The 16,172-nt window shown below is 49.4% G+C and overlaps 1 protein-coding gene across 1 annotated transcript in view; it reads left to right on the top strand.

The window, feature by feature from the left end:
- LOC137328124 (CD82 antigen-like) overlaps positions 1-16,172 on the top strand; it is a 290,065-nt gene that overhangs the window by 243,813 nt on the left and 30,080 nt on the right. The window lies entirely within an intron of this gene.

Genomic DNA, 16,172 nt, shown 5'->3' with positions numbered 1-16,172 from the left:
GACTGGACTGGATTTGAGACAGTGCCCGTCTCTCCCCCGAGACTGGACTGGTTTTGAGACAGTGCCCGTCTCTCCCCCGAGACTGGACTTGTTTTCAGACAGTGCCCGTCTCTCCCCCGAGACTGGACTGGATTTGAGACAGTGCCCGTCTCTCCCCCGAGACTGGACTGGTTTTGAGACAGTGCCCGTCTCTCCCCCGAGACTGGACTTGTTTTCAGACAGTGCCCGTCTCTCCCCCGAGACTGGACTGGTTTTGAGACAGTGCCCGTCTCTCCCCCGAGACTGGACTTGTTTTCAGACAGTGCCCGTCTCTCCCCCGAGACTGGACTTGTTTTCAGACAGTGCCCGTCTCTCCCCCGAGACTGGACTGGATTTGAGACAGTGCCCGTCTCTCCCCCGAGACTGGACTGGTTTTGAGACAGTGCCCTTCTCTCCCCCGACACTGGACTGGTTTTGAGACAGTGCCCGTCTCTCCCCCGAGACTGGACTGGTTTTGAGACAGTGCCCGTCTCTCCCCCGGCACTGGACTGGTTTTGAGACAGTGCCCGTCTCTCCCCCGAGACTGGACTGGATTTGAGACAGTGCCCGTCTCTCCCCCGAGACTGGACTGGTTTTGGGACAGTGCCCGTCTCTCCCCCGAGACTGGACTGGATTTGAGACAGTGCCCGTCTCTCCCCCGAGACTGGACTGGTTTTGAGACAGTGCCCGTCTCTCCCCCGGCACTGGACTGGTTTTGAGACAGTGCCCGTCTCTCCCCCGAAACTGGACTGGTTTTGAGACAGTGCCCGTCTCTCCCCCGGCACTGGACTGGTTTTGAGACAGTGCCCGTCTCTCCCCCGAGACTGGGCTTGTTTTGAGACAGTGCCCGTCTCTCCCCCGAGACTGGGCTTGTTTTCAGACAGTGCCCGTCTCTCCCCCGAGACTGGACTTGTTTTCAGACAGTGCCCGTCTCTCCCCCGAGACTGGGCTTGTTTTGAGACAGTGCCCGTCTCTCCCCCGAGACTGGGCTTGTTTTCAGACAGTGCCCGTCTCTCCCCCGAGACTGGACTGGTTTTGAGACAGTGCCCGTCTCTCCCCCGAGACTGGACTGGTTTTGAGACAGTGCCCGTCTCTCTCCCGAGACTGGACTGGTTTTGAGACAGTGCCCGTCTCTCCCCCGAGACTGGACTGGTTTTGAGACAGTGCCCGTCTCTCCCCCGAGACTGGGCTTGTTTTGAGACAGTGCCCGTCTCTCCCCCGAGACTGGACTTGTTTTGAGACAGTGCCCGTCTCTCCCCCGAGACTGGACTGGTTTTGAGACAGTGCCCGTCTCTCCCCCGAGACTGGACTGGTTTTGAGACAGTGCCCGTCTCTCCCCCGAGACTGGACTGGATTTGAGACAGTGCCCGTCTCTCCCCCGAGACTGGACTGGTTTTGAGACAGTGCCCGTCTCTCCCCCGAGACTGGACTTGTATTGGGACAGTGCCCGTCTCTCCCCCGAGACTGGACTGGTTTTGAGACAGTGCCCATCTCTCCCCCGAGACTGGACTGGTTTTGAGACAGTGCCCGTCTCTCCCCCGGCACTGGACTGGTTTTGAGACAGTGCCCGTCTCCCCCCCGAGACTGGACTGGTTTTGAGACAGTGCCCATCTCTCCCCCGAGACTGGACTTGTTTTGGGACAGTACCCCTCTCTCCACTGACACTGGACTAGTTTTTAGATGGTGCCAGTGTCTTCGCTGACACTGGACTGGTTTTGAGACAGTGCCAGTGTCTCTGCTGACACTGGACTGGTTTTGAGATGGTGCCAGTGTCTCCACTGACACTGGACTGGTTTTTAGATGGTGCCAGTGCCTTCGCTGACACTGGACTGGTTTTGAGACAGTGCCAGTGTCTCCGCTGACACTGGACTGGTTTTGAGACAGTGCCAGTGTCTCCGCTGACACTGGACTGGTTTTGAGATGGTGCCAGTGTCTCCGCTGACACTGGACTGGTTTTGAGACATTGCCAGTGTCTCCACTGACACTGGACTGGTTTTGAGATGGTTCCAGTGTCTCCGCTGACACTGGACTGGTTTTGAGACGGTGCCAGTGTCTCCGCTGACACTGGACTGGTTTTGAGACAGTGCCAGTGTCTCCACTGACACTGGACTGGTTTTGAGACAGTGCCAGTGTCTCCGCTGACAGTGGACTGGTTTTGAGACGGTGCCAGTGTCTCCGCTGACACTGGACTGGTTTTGAGACAGTGCCAGTGTCTCCACTGACACTGGACTGGTTTTGAGACAGTGCCAGTGTCTCCGCTGACAGTGGACTGGTTTTGAGACGGTGCCAGTGTCTCCGCTGACACTGGACTGGTTTTTAGATGGTGCCAGTGTCTCCACTGACACTGGACTGGTTTTGAGATGGTGCCACTGTCACCACTGACACTGGACTGGTTTTGAGACAGTGCCAGTGTCTCCACTGACACTGGACTGGTTTTGAGACAGTGCCAGTGTCTTCGCTGACACTGGACTGGTTTTGAGATGGTGCCAGTGTCTCCACTGACACTGGACTGGTTTTGAGACAGTGCCAGTGTCACCACTGACACTGGACTGGTTTTGAGACAGTGCCAGTGTCTCCACTGACACTGGACTGGTTTTGAGACGATGCCAGTGTCTCCACTGACACTGGACTGGTTTTGAGATGGTGCCAGTGTCTTCGCTGACACTGGACTGGTTTTGAGACGGTGCCAGTGTCTCCACTGACACTGGACTGGTTTTGAGATGGTGCCAGTGTCTTCGCTGACACTGGACTGGTTTTTGAGACGGTGCCAGTGTCTCCACTGACACTGGACGGATTTTGAGATGGTGCCAGTGTCTCCACTGACACTGGACTGGTTTTGAGACAGTGCCAGTGGCACTGCCCCCATATCTAAGGAGGATTGGAAGATTGTACCTGGAGCCTCCGCAATTCCCAAACTTACTTTCCTCAGTAACCTCAGATCCATCCCATCCGGACTGACTTCTCTGCTTTGAGTCCTGCCAATATTTTAACTACCTTCTCTTTATCTATTTTTATCCTCTCCAATATCACTGCCTCCTCCTCCTTTACTGCTACAATCGCAGTATCCCCTTCTCTAGTGAAGACCGATGCAAAGTATTCATTTAGTACCTCAGCCATGCCCTCTGCCTCCACAAGAAGATCTCCTTTTTTGTCCCTGATCAGTCCCACCCTTCCTTTGACTGCCCTTTTACTGTTTATATGTTTATAAAAAACTTTTGGTTTAACTTTTATGTTAGTTGCTAATCTATTCTCATACTCTCTCTTTGACTCCTATCCCCTTTTTTAGATCTCCTCTGTACTTTCTGTATTTAGCCTGGTTCCCGACCGTATTATAAACCTTACACTTGTCACAAGCCTCCTTTTTCAGTTTCATTTTAATCTCTATATCTTTAATCATCCAGGGAGCTCTAGCTTTGGATGCCCTTCTTTTCCCATTTGTAGGGATGTGTCTACTCTGTACCTGAACCAACTCTTCATTGAAGGCCTCCCAATGTTCAATTACAGTTTTGTCTGCCAATTTTTGATTTCAATCCACTTGGTCCAGATCCCGTTTTAACTCACTGAAATTAGCCCTCCTCCAGTTAAGCATTTTCATATTTGATTGTTCCTTGTTTTTTTCCATAACTATTCTAAACCTGATATTATGATATTGTGATCACTGTTCCCCAAATGCTCCCCCACTGAAACATGCTCCACCTGCCCCACTTCATTCCCCAGAACTAGATCCAGCACAGTTCCCTTCCTGGTTGGGCTGGAAACAAACTGTTCCAGAAAGTTCTCTTGTACACATTTCAGGAATTCCTCCCTCTTTCATTTACACTGTTACTGTCCCAGTTTAGATTGGGATAATTGAAGTCCCTCATTATCACTACTCTACAATTCTTGCATCTTTCTATAATTTGCCTGTAAATTTTCTCCTCTATCTCCTTCCCACTAATGGTGGCCTATAGTATACAGGGTAATAGCTCCTCTATTATTCCTTAATTCTAACCAAATAGATTCTGTCTTTGACCTCTCAACTACATCATCCCTTTCCAGTGCTATAATAGTTTCTTTGATCAACACTGCCACACCCCCTCCTTTCTTTCCTTCCCTATCTTTTCTGAATATCTTGTAGCCATGAATATTAAGTACCCAATCCTCCCGTTCTTTGACCAGGTCTCTATTATTGCCACTATATCATAGTCCCATTTGGTGACTTGAGCCTGCAGCTCACCAACCTTATTCACCACGCTACGTGCATTTACACACATGCACTCCAATCTCATCTTAGACTGCCTCACATTCGCCACCTGCCTGATCCCTCCTATTTCTGAACTCTTCTTTACTCTAGTGTTACTTGTTCCTCCCAGTCCTCTGTGCACCTTGTTTCTCCTCTTTAATGTTTCATCCTGGTACCCATCCTCCAGCCAAATTAATTTAAACCTCCCCCACAGTCCTAGTGAACCTCCCTGCGAGGACATTGGTCCCAGCTCTGTTGAGGTGCAACCTGTCCATCTTGAACAGGTCCCTCCTGCCTCAGAACCGGTCCCAATGCCCCAGGAATCTGAAGCCCTCCCTCCTGCATCATTGCTCCAGCCACGCATTAAACTGTCTTATCCCACTATTCCTATACTCACTATCATGTGACACTGGGAGTAATCCAGAGATTACTACCTTTCAGGTCCTGCTTTTTAACTTCCTCCCCGAGCTCCTGAAGCTCTGACTACAGGACCTCGACCCATTTCCTTCCTACGTCATTGGTTCCCACATGGACCAAGACATCTGGCTGCTCCGTTTCCCCCTCAAAATGTTCTGCACACGTTCAGTGATGTTCTTTACCCTGGTACCAGGGAGGCAACACACCATGCAGGACTCACGTCTGCGATTGCAGAAATACCTGTTTACCCCCTGACTATCGAATCCCCTAGAACAACTGCATTTCTTTTGCCCCCCTGTGTAGCCGAGTCTCCCACGATGCCGTGGATTTGGTCCTGATGCACTCCCCCGAGGTGTCAACATCCTCACTGGGATCCAACACTGAATACCAGTTTAGGAGTGCAACACTCCCAGGGGACTCCTGCACTGCCTGCCCGTTCCTCCGAGACAGTCTGGTGGTCCCCCACTCCCTCTCCGACTGAACTCCCTGTAGCTGCAGGGTGACCACCTCCCGAAACATGCTATCGACAAAACTATCAGCTTCCCGTATGCAATGTAGTGACGCGAGCCGCCCCGGGAGCACTTTAGACCTGTTGGAATGGGACACTGCAGACCTGTTGGAATGGGACACTGTAGACCTGTTGGAATGGGACACTGTAAACCTGTTGGAATGGGACACTGTAGACCTGTTGGAATGGGACACTGTAGACCTGTTGGAATGGAACACAATGGACCTGTTGGAATGGGACACTGCAGACCTGTTGGAATGGGACACAATGGACCTGTTGGAATGGGACACTGTAGACCTGTTGGAATGGAACACAATGGACCTGTTGGAATGGGACACAGTAGACCTGTTGGAATGGGACACAATGGACCTGTTGGAATGGGACACTGTAGACCTGTTGGAATGGGACACTGTAGACCTGTTGGAATGGAACACAATGGACCTGTTGGAATGGGACACTGTAGACCTGTTGGAATGGGACACTGTAGACCTGTTGGAATGGGACACTGTAGACCTGTTGGAATGGAACACAATGGACCTGTTGGAATGGGACACAGTAGACCTGTTGGAATGGGACACAATGGACCTGTTGGAATGGGACACTATAGACCTGTTGGAATGGGACACAATGGACCTGTTGGAATGGGACACTGTAGACCTGTTGGAATGGAACACAGTGGACCTGTTGGAATGGGACACTGTAGACCTGTTGGAATGGGACACTGTAGACCTGTTGGAATGGGACACTGTAGACCTGTTGGAATGGAACACAATGGACCTGTTGGAATGGGACACAGTAGACCTGTTGGAATGGGACACAATGGACCTGTTGGAATGGGACACTATAGACCTGTTGGAATGGGACACAATGGACCTGTTGGAATGGGACACTGTAGACCTGTTGGAATGGGACACTGTAGACCTGTTGGAATGGGACACTGTAGACCTGTTGGAATGGGACACTGTAGACCTGTTGGAATGGGACACTGTAGACCTGTTGGAATGGGACACTGTAGACCTGTTGGAATGGAACACAATGGACCTGTTGGAATGGGACACAGTAGACCTGTTGGAATGGGACACAATGGACCTGTTGGAATGGGACACTGTAGACCTGTTGGAATGGGACACAATGGACCTGTTGGAATGGGACACTGTAAACCTGTTTGAATGGGACACTGTAGATCTGTTGGAATGGGACACTGTAGACCTGTTGGAATGGGACACTGTAGACCTGTTGGAATGGGACACAGTAGACCTGTTGGAATGGGACACTGTAAACCTGTTTGAATGGGACACTGTAGATCTGTTGGAATGGGACACTGTAGACCTGTTGGAATGGGACACTGTAGACCTGTTTGAATGGGACACAGTAGATCTGTTGGAATGGGACACTGTAAAACTGTTGGAATGGGACACAGTAGACCTGTTGGAATGGGACACTGTAAACCTGTTGGAATGGGACACTGTGGACCTGTTGGAATGGGACATTGTAAACCTGTTGGAATGGGATACTGTAAACCTGTTGGAGTGGGACACTGTAGACCTGTTGGAATGGAACACTGTAAACCTGTTGGAATGGGATACTGTAAAGCTGTTGGAATGGGACACAGTAGACCTGTTGGAATGGGACACAATGGACCTGTTGGAATGGGACACTGTAGACCTGTTGGAATGGGACACTGTAGACCTGTTGGAATGGGACACTGTAGACCTGTTGGAATGGGACACAATGGACCTGTTGGAATGGGACACTGTAGACCTGTTGGAATGGGACACTGTAGACCTGTTGGAATGGGACACAGTAGACCTGTTGGAATGGGACACAGTAGACCTGTTGGAATGGGACACAGTAGACCTGTTGGAATGGGACACTGTAGACCTGTTGGAATGGGACACAATGGACCTGTTGGAATGGGACACTGTAGACCTGTTGGAATGGGACACTGTAGACCTGTTGGAATGGGACACTGTAGACCTGTTGGAATGGGACACAATGGACCTGTTGGAATGGGACACTGTAGACCTGTTGGAATGGGACACTGTAAACCTGTTGGAATGGGACACAGTAGATCTGTTGGAATGGGACACAGTAGACCTGTTGGAATGGGACACTGTAGACCTGTTTGAAAGGGACACTGTAGATCTGTTGGAATGGGACACTGTAGACCTGTTGGAATGGGACACAGTTGACCTGTTGGAATGGGACACTTTAGACCTGTTGGAATGGGACACTGTAGACCTGTTTGAATGGGACACAGTAGATCTGTTGGAAAGGGACACAGTAGACCTGTTGGAATGGGACACAGTAGATCTGTTGGAATGGGACACAGTAGACCTGTTGGAATGGGACACTGTAGACCTGTTGGAATGGGACACTGTAGATCTGTTGGAATGGGACACAGTAGACCTGTTGGAATGGGACACTGTAGACCTGTTGGAATGGAACACTATAGACCTGTTGGAATGGGACACTGTAGACCTGTTGGAATGGAACACAATGGACCTGTTGGAATGGGACACAGTAGACCTGTTGGAATGGGACACAATGGACCTGTTGGAATGGGACACTGTAGACCTGTTGGAATGGAACACTGTAGACCTGTTGCAATGGGACACTGTAGACCTGTTTGAATGGGACACTGTAGATCTGTTGGAATGGGACACTGTAGACCTGTTGGAATGGGACACTGTAGACCTGTTGGAATGGAACACAGCAGACCTGTTGGAATGGGACACTGTAGACCTGTTTGAATGGGACACAGTAGATCTGTTGGAATGGGACACTGTAAAACTGTTGGAATGGGACACAGTAGACCTGTTGGAATGGGACACTGTAAACCTGTTGGAATGGGACACTGTGGACCTGTTGGAATGGGACACTGTAAACCTGTTGGAATGGGATACTGTAAACCTGTTGGAATGGGACACTGTAGACCTGTTGGAATGAAACACTGTAAACCTGTTGGAATGGGATACTGTAAACCTCTTGGAATGGGACACTGTAGACCTGTTGGAATGGGACACAGTAGACCTGTTGGAATGGGACACAGTAGACCTGTTGGAATGGGACACAGTAGACCTGTTGGAATGGGACACAGTAGACCTGTTGGAATGGGACACTGTAGACCTGTTGGAATGGAACACAATGGACCTGTTGGAATGGGACACAGTAGACCTGTTGGAATGGGACACAATGGACCTGTTGGAATGGGACACTGTAGATCTATTGGAATGGGACACAATGGACCTGTTGGAATGGGACACTGTAGACCTGTTGGAATGGGACACTGTAGACCTGTTTGAATGGGACACTGTAGATCTGTTGGAATGGGACACTGTAGACCTGTTGGAATGGGACACTGTAGACCTGTTGGAATGGGACACAGTAGACCTGTTGGAATGGGACACTGTAGACCTGTTTGAATGGGACACAGTAGATCTGTTGGAATGGGACACTGTAAAACTGTTGGAATGGGACACAGTAGACCTGTTGGAATGGAACACTGTAAACCTGTTGGAATGGGACACTGTGGACCTCTTGGAATGGGACACTGTAAACCTGTTGGAATGGGATACTGTAAACCTGTTGGAATGGGACACTGTAGACCTGTTGGAATGGAACACTGTAAACCTGTTGGAATGTGATACTGTAAACCTGTTGGAATGGGACACTGTAGACCTTTTGGAATGGGACACAGTAGACCTGTTGGAATGGGACACAATGGACCTGTTGGAATGGGACACTGTAGACCTGTTGGAATGGGACACTGTAGACCTGTTGGAATGGGACACAATGGACCTGTTGGAATGGGACACTGTAGACCTGTTGGAATGGGACACTGTAGACCTGTTGGAATGGGACACAGTAGACCTGTTGGAATGGGACACAGTAGACCTGTTGGAATGGGACACTGCAGACCTGTTGGAATGGGACACTGTAGACCTGTTGGAATGGGACACTGTAGACCTGTTGGAATGGGACACTGTAAACCTGTTGGAATGGGACACTGTAGACCTGTTGGAATGGGACACTGTAGACCTGTTGGAATGGAACACAATGGACCTGTTGGAATGGGACACAGTAGACCTGTTGGAATGGGACACAATGGACCTGTTGGAATGGAACACAATGGACCTGTTGGAATGGGACACAGTAGACCTGTTGGAATGGGACACAATGGACCTGTTGGAATGGGACACTGTAGACCTGTTGGAATGGGACACTGTAAACCTGTTGGAATGGGACACTGTAGACCTGTTGGAATGGAACACAATGGACCTGTTGGAATGGGACACAGTAGACCTGTTGGAATGGGACACAATGGACCTGTTGGAATGGGACACTGTAGATCTATTGGAATGGGACACAATGGACCTGTTGGAATGGGACACTGTAGACCTGTTGGAATGGGACACTGTAGACCTGTTTGAATGGGACACTGTAGATCTGTTGGAATGGGACACTGTAGACCTGTTGGAATGGGACACTGTAGACCTGTTGGAATGGGACACAGTAGACCTGTTGGAATGGGACACTGTAGACCTGTTTGAATGGGACACAGTAGATCTGTTGGAATGGGACACTGTAAAACTGTTGGAATGGGACACAGTAGACCTGTTGGAATGGAACACTGTAAACCTGTTGGAATGGGACACTGTGGACCTCTTGGAATGGGACACTGTAAACCTGTTGGAATGGGATACTGTAAACCTGTTGGAATGGGACACTGTAGACCTGTTGGAATGGAACACTGTAAACCTGTTGGAATGTGATACTGTAAACCTGTTGGAATGGGACACTGTAGACCTTTTGGAATGGGACACAGTAGACCTGTTGGAATGGGACACAATGGACCTGTTGGAATGGGACACTGTAGACCTGTTGGAATGGGACACTGTAGACCTGTTGGAATGGGACACAATGGACCTGTTGGAATGGGACACTGTAGACCTGTTGGAATGGGACACTGTAGACCTGTTGGAATGGGACACAGTAGACCTGTTGGAATGGGACACAGTAGACCTGTTGGAATGGGACACTGCAGACCTGTTGGAATGGGACACTGTAGACCTGTTGGAATGGGACACTGTAGACCTGTTGGAATGGGACACTGTAAACCTGTTGGAATGGGACACTGTAGACCTGTTGGAATGGGACACTGTAGACCTGTTGGAATGGAACACAATGGACCTGTTGGAATGGGACACAGTAGACCTGTTGGAATGGGACACAATGGACCTGTTGGAATGGGACACTGTAGACCTGTTGGAATGGAACACAATGGACCTGTTGGAATGGGACACAGTAGACCTGTTGGAATGGGACACAATGGACCTGTTGGAATGGGACACTGTAGACCTGTTGGAATGGGACACTGTAGACCTGTTGGAATGGGACACTGTAAACCTGTTGGAATGGGACACTGTAGACCTGTTGGAATGGAACACAATGGACCTGTTGGAATGGGACACTGTAGACCTGTTGGAATGGGACACTGTAGACCTGTTGAAATGGGACACTGTAGACCTGTTGGAATGGGACACTGTAGACCTGTTGGAATGGAACACAATGGACCTGTTGGAATGGGACACAGTAGACCTGTTGGAATGGGACACAATGGACCTGTTGGAATGGGACACTATAGACCTGTTGGAATGGGACACAATGGACCTGTTGGAATGGGACACTGTAGACCTGTTGGAATGGGACACTGTAGACCTGTTGGAATGGGACACTGTAGACCTGTTGGAATGGGACACTGTAGACCTGTTGGAATGGGACACTGTAGACCTGTTGGAATGGGACACTGTAGACCTGTTGGAATGGGACACAATGGACCTGTTGGAATGGGACACTGTAGACCTGTTGGAATGGGACACTGTAGACCTGTTGGAATGGGACACTGTAGATCTGTTGGAATGGGACACTGTAGACCTGTTGGAATGGGACACTGTAGACCTGTTGGAATGGGACACAGTAGACCTGTTGGAATGGGACACTGTAGACCTGTTTGAATGGGACACAGTAGATCTGTTGGAATGGGACACTGTAAAACTGTTGGAATGGGACACAGTAGACCTGTTGGAATGGGACACTGTAAACCTGTTGGAATGGGACACTGTGGACCTGTTGGAATGGGACATTGTAAACCTGTTGGAATGGGATACTGTAAACCTGTTGGAGTGGGACACTGTAGACCTGTTGGAATGGAACACTGTAAACCTGTTGGAATGGGATACTGTAAAGCTGTTGGAATGGGACACAGTAGACCTGTTGGAATGGGACACAATGGACCTGTTGGAATGGGACACTGTAGACCTGTTGGAATGGGACACTGTAGACCTGTTGGAATGGGACACTGTAGACCTGTTGGAATGGGACACAATGGACCTGTTGGAATGGGACACTGTAGACCTGTTGGAATGGGACACTGTAGACCTGTTGGAATGGGACACAGTAGACCTGTTGGAATGGGACACAGTAGACCTGTTGGAATGGGACACAGTAGACCTGTTGGAATGGGACACTGTAGACCTGTTGGAATGGGACACAATGGACCTGTTGGAATGGGACACTGTAGACCTGTTGGAATGGGACACTGTAGACCTGTTGGAATGGGACACTGTAGACCTGTTGGAATGGGACACAATGGACCTGTTGGAATGGGACACTGTAGACCTGTTAGAATGGGACACTGTAAACCTGTTGGAATGGGACACAGTAGATCTGTTGGAATGGGACACAGTAGACCTGTTGGAATGGGACACTGTAGACCTGTTTGAAAGGGACACTGTAGATCTGTTGGAATGGGACACTGTAGACCTGTTGGAATGGGACACAGTTGACCTGTTGGAATGGGACACTTTAGACCTGTTGGAATGGGACACTGTAGACCTGTTTGAATGGGACACAGTAGATCTGTTGGAATGGGACACAGTAGACCTGTTGGAATGGGACACAGTAGATCTGTTGGAATGGGACACAGTAGACCTGTTGGAATGGGACACTGTAGACCTGTTGGAATGGGACACTGTAGATCTGTTGGAATGGGACACAGTAGACCTGTTGGAATGGGACACTGTAGACCTGTTGGAATGGAACACTATAGACCTGTTGGAATGGGACACTGTAGACCTGTTGGAATGGAACACAATGGACCTGTTGGAATGGGACACAGTAGACCTGTTGGAATGGGACACAATGGACCTGTTGGAATGGGACACTGTGGACCTGTTGGAATGGAACACTGTAGACCTGTTGCAATGGGACACTGTAGACCTGTTTGAATGGGACACTGTAGATCTGTTGGAATGGGACACTGTAGACCTGTTGGAATGGGACACTGTAGACCTGTTGGAATGGAACACAGCAGACCTGTTGGAATGGGACACTGTAGACCTGTTTGAATGGGACACAGTAGATCTGTTGGAATGGGACACTGTAAAACTGTTGGAATGGGACACAGTAGACCTGTTGGAATGGGACACTGTAGATCTGTTGGAATGGGACACTGTGGACCTGTTGGAATGGGACACTGTAAACCTGTTGGAATGGGATACTGTAAACCTGTTGGAATGGGACACTGTAGACCTGTTGGAATGAAACACTGTAAACCTGTTGGAATGGGATACTGTAAACCTCTTGGAATGGGACACTGTAGACCTGTTGGAATGGGACACAGTAGACCTGTTGGAATGGGACACAGTAGACCTGTTGGAATGGGACACAGTAGACCTGTTGGAATGGGACACAGTAGACCTGTTGGAATGGGACACTGTAGACCTGTTGGAATGGAACACAATGGACCTGTTGGAATGGGACACAGTAGACCTGTTGGAATGGGACACAATGGACCTGTTGGAATGGGACACTGTAAACCTGTTGGAATGGGATACTGTAAACCTGTTGGAATGGGACACTGTAGACCTGTTGGAATGAAACACTGTAAACCTGTTGGAATGGGATACTGTAAACCTCTTGGAATGGGACACTGTAGACCTGTTGGAATGGGACACAGTAGACCTGTTGGAATGGGACACAGTAGACCTGTTGGAATGGGACACAGTAGACCTGTTGGAATGGGACACAGTAGACCTGTTGGAATGGGACACTGTAGACCTGTTGGAATGGAACACAATGGACCTGTTGGAATGGGACACAGTAGACCTGTTGGAATGGGACACTGTAGACCTATTGGAATGGGACACAATGGACCTGTTGGAATGGGACACTGTAGACCTGTTGGAATGGGACACTGTAGACCTGTTTGAATGGGACACTGTAGATCTGTTGGAATGGGACACTGTAGACCTGTTGGAATGGGACACTGTAGACCTGTTGGAATGGGACACAGTAGACCTGTTGGAATGGGACACTGTAGACCTGTTTGAATGGGACACAGTAGATCTGTTGGAATGGGACACTGTAAAACTGTTGGAATGGGACACAGTAGACCTGTTGGAATGGAACACTGTAAACCTGTTGGAATGGGACACTGTGGACCTCTTGGAATGGGACACTGTAAACCTGCTGGAATGGGATACTGTAAACCTGTTGGAATGGGACACTGTAGACCTGTTGGAATGGAACACTGTAAACCTGTTGGAATGTGATACTGTAAACCTGTTGGAATGGGACACTGTAGACCTTTTGGAATGGGACACTGTAGACCTGTTGGAATGGGACACAGTAGACCTGTTGGAATGGGACACAGTAGACCTGTTGGAATGGGACACAATGGACCTGTTGGAATGGGACACTGTAGACCTGTTGGAATGGGACACTGTAGACCTGTTGGAATGGGACACAATGGACCTGTTGGAATGGGACACTGTAGACCTGTTGGAATGGGACACTGTAGACCTGTTGGAATGGGACACAGTAGACCTGTTGGAATGGGACACAGTAGACCTGTTGGAATGGGACACTGTAGACCTGTTGGAATGGGACACAATGGACCTGTTGGAATGGGACACTGTAGACCTGTTGGAATGGGACACTGTAGACCTGTTGGAATGGGACACTGTAGACCTGTTGGAATGGGACACAATGGACCTGTTGGAATGGGACACTGTAGACCTGTTGGAATGGGACACTGTAAACCTGTTGGAATGGGACACAGTAGATCTGTTGGAATGGGACGCAGTAGACCTGTTGGAATGGGATACTGTAAACCTGTTGGAATGGGACACTGTAGACCTGTTGGAATGGGACACAGTAGACCTGTTGGAATGGGACACAATGGACCTGTTGGAATGGGACACTGTAGACCTGTTGGAATGGGACACAATGGACCTGTTGGAATGGGACACTGTAGACCTGTTGGAATGGGACACTGTCGACCTGTTGGAATGGGACACAGTAGACCTGTTGGAATGGGACACAATGGACCTGTTGGAATGGGACACTGTAGACCTGTTGGAATGGGACACTGTAGACCTGTTGGAATGGGACACAGTAGACCTGTTGGAATGGGACACAATGGACCTGTTGGAATGGGACACTGTAGACCTGTTGGAATGGGACACTGTAGACCTGTTGGAATGGGACACAATGGACCTGTTGGAATGGGACACTGTAGACCTGTTGGAATGGGACACTGTAGACCTGTTGGAATGGGACACAGTAGACCTGTTGGAATGGGACACAGTAGACCTGTTGGAATGGGACACAGTAGACCTGTTGGAATGGGACACTGTAGACCTGTTGGAATGGGACACAATGGACCTGTTGGAATGGGACACTGTAGACCTGTTGGAATGGGACACTGTAGACCTGTTGGAATGGGACACTGTAGACCTGTTGGAATGGGACACAATGGACCTGTTGGAATGGGACACTGTAGACCTGTTGGAATGGGACACTGTAAACCTGTTGGAATGGGACACAGTAGATCTGTTGGAATGGGACACAGTAGACCTGTTGGAATGGGACACTGTAGACCTGTTTGAATGGGACACTGTAGATCTGTTGGAATGGGACACTGTAGACCTGTTGGAATGGGACACAGTTGACCTGTTGGAATGGGACACTTTAGACCTGTTGGAATGGGACACTGTAGACCTGTTTGAATGGGACACAGTAGATCTGTTGGAATGGGACACAGTAGACCTGTTGGAATGGGACACAGTAGATCTGTTGGAATGGGACACAGTAGACCTGTTGGAATGGGACACTGTAGACCTGTTGGAATGGGACACTGTAGATCTGTTGGAATGGGACACAGTAGACCTGTTGGAATGGGACACTGTAGACCTGTTGGAATGGAACACTATAGACCTGTTGGAATCGGACACTGTAGACCTGTTGGAATGGGACACTGTAGATCTGTTGGAATGGGACACTGTAAACCTGTTGGAATGGGACACTGTAGATCTGTTGGAATGGGACACTGTAAACCTGTTGGAATGGGACACTGTAGACCTGTTGGAATGGGATACTGTAAACCTGTTGGAATGGGACACTGTAGACCTGTTGGAATGGAACACTGTAAACCTGTTGGAATGGGATACTGTAAAGCTGTTGGAATGGGACACTGTAGACCTGTTGGAATGGGACACAGTAGACCTGTTGGAATGGGACACAATGGACCTGTTGGAATGGGACACTGTAGACCTGTTGGAATGGGACACTGTAGACCTGTTGGAATGGGACACTGTAGACCTGTTGGAATGGGACACAATGGACCTGTTGGAATGGGACACTGTAGACCTGTTGGAATGGGACACTGTAGACCTGTTGGAATGGGACACAGTAGACCTGTTGGAATGGGACACAGTAGACCTGTTGGAATGGGTCACAGTAGACCTGTTGGAATGGGACACTGTAGACCTGTTGGAATGGGACACAATGGACCTGTTGGAATGGGACACTGTAGACCTGTTGGAATGGGACACTGTAGACCTGTTGGAATGGGACACTGCAGACCTGTTGGAATGGGACACAATGGACCTGTTGGAATGGGACACTGTAGACCTGTTGGAATGGGACACTGTAAACCTGTTG

This window comes from Heptranchias perlo, chromosome 12 (genome assembly GCF_035084215.1).
Source record: "Heptranchias perlo isolate sHepPer1 chromosome 12, sHepPer1.hap1, whole genome shotgun sequence".
In the NCBI taxonomy this organism is placed as follows: Eukaryota; Metazoa; Chordata; class Chondrichthyes; order Hexanchiformes; family Hexanchidae; genus Heptranchias; species Heptranchias perlo.
This window is presented reverse-complemented; position numbering and strand designations above follow the sequence as displayed.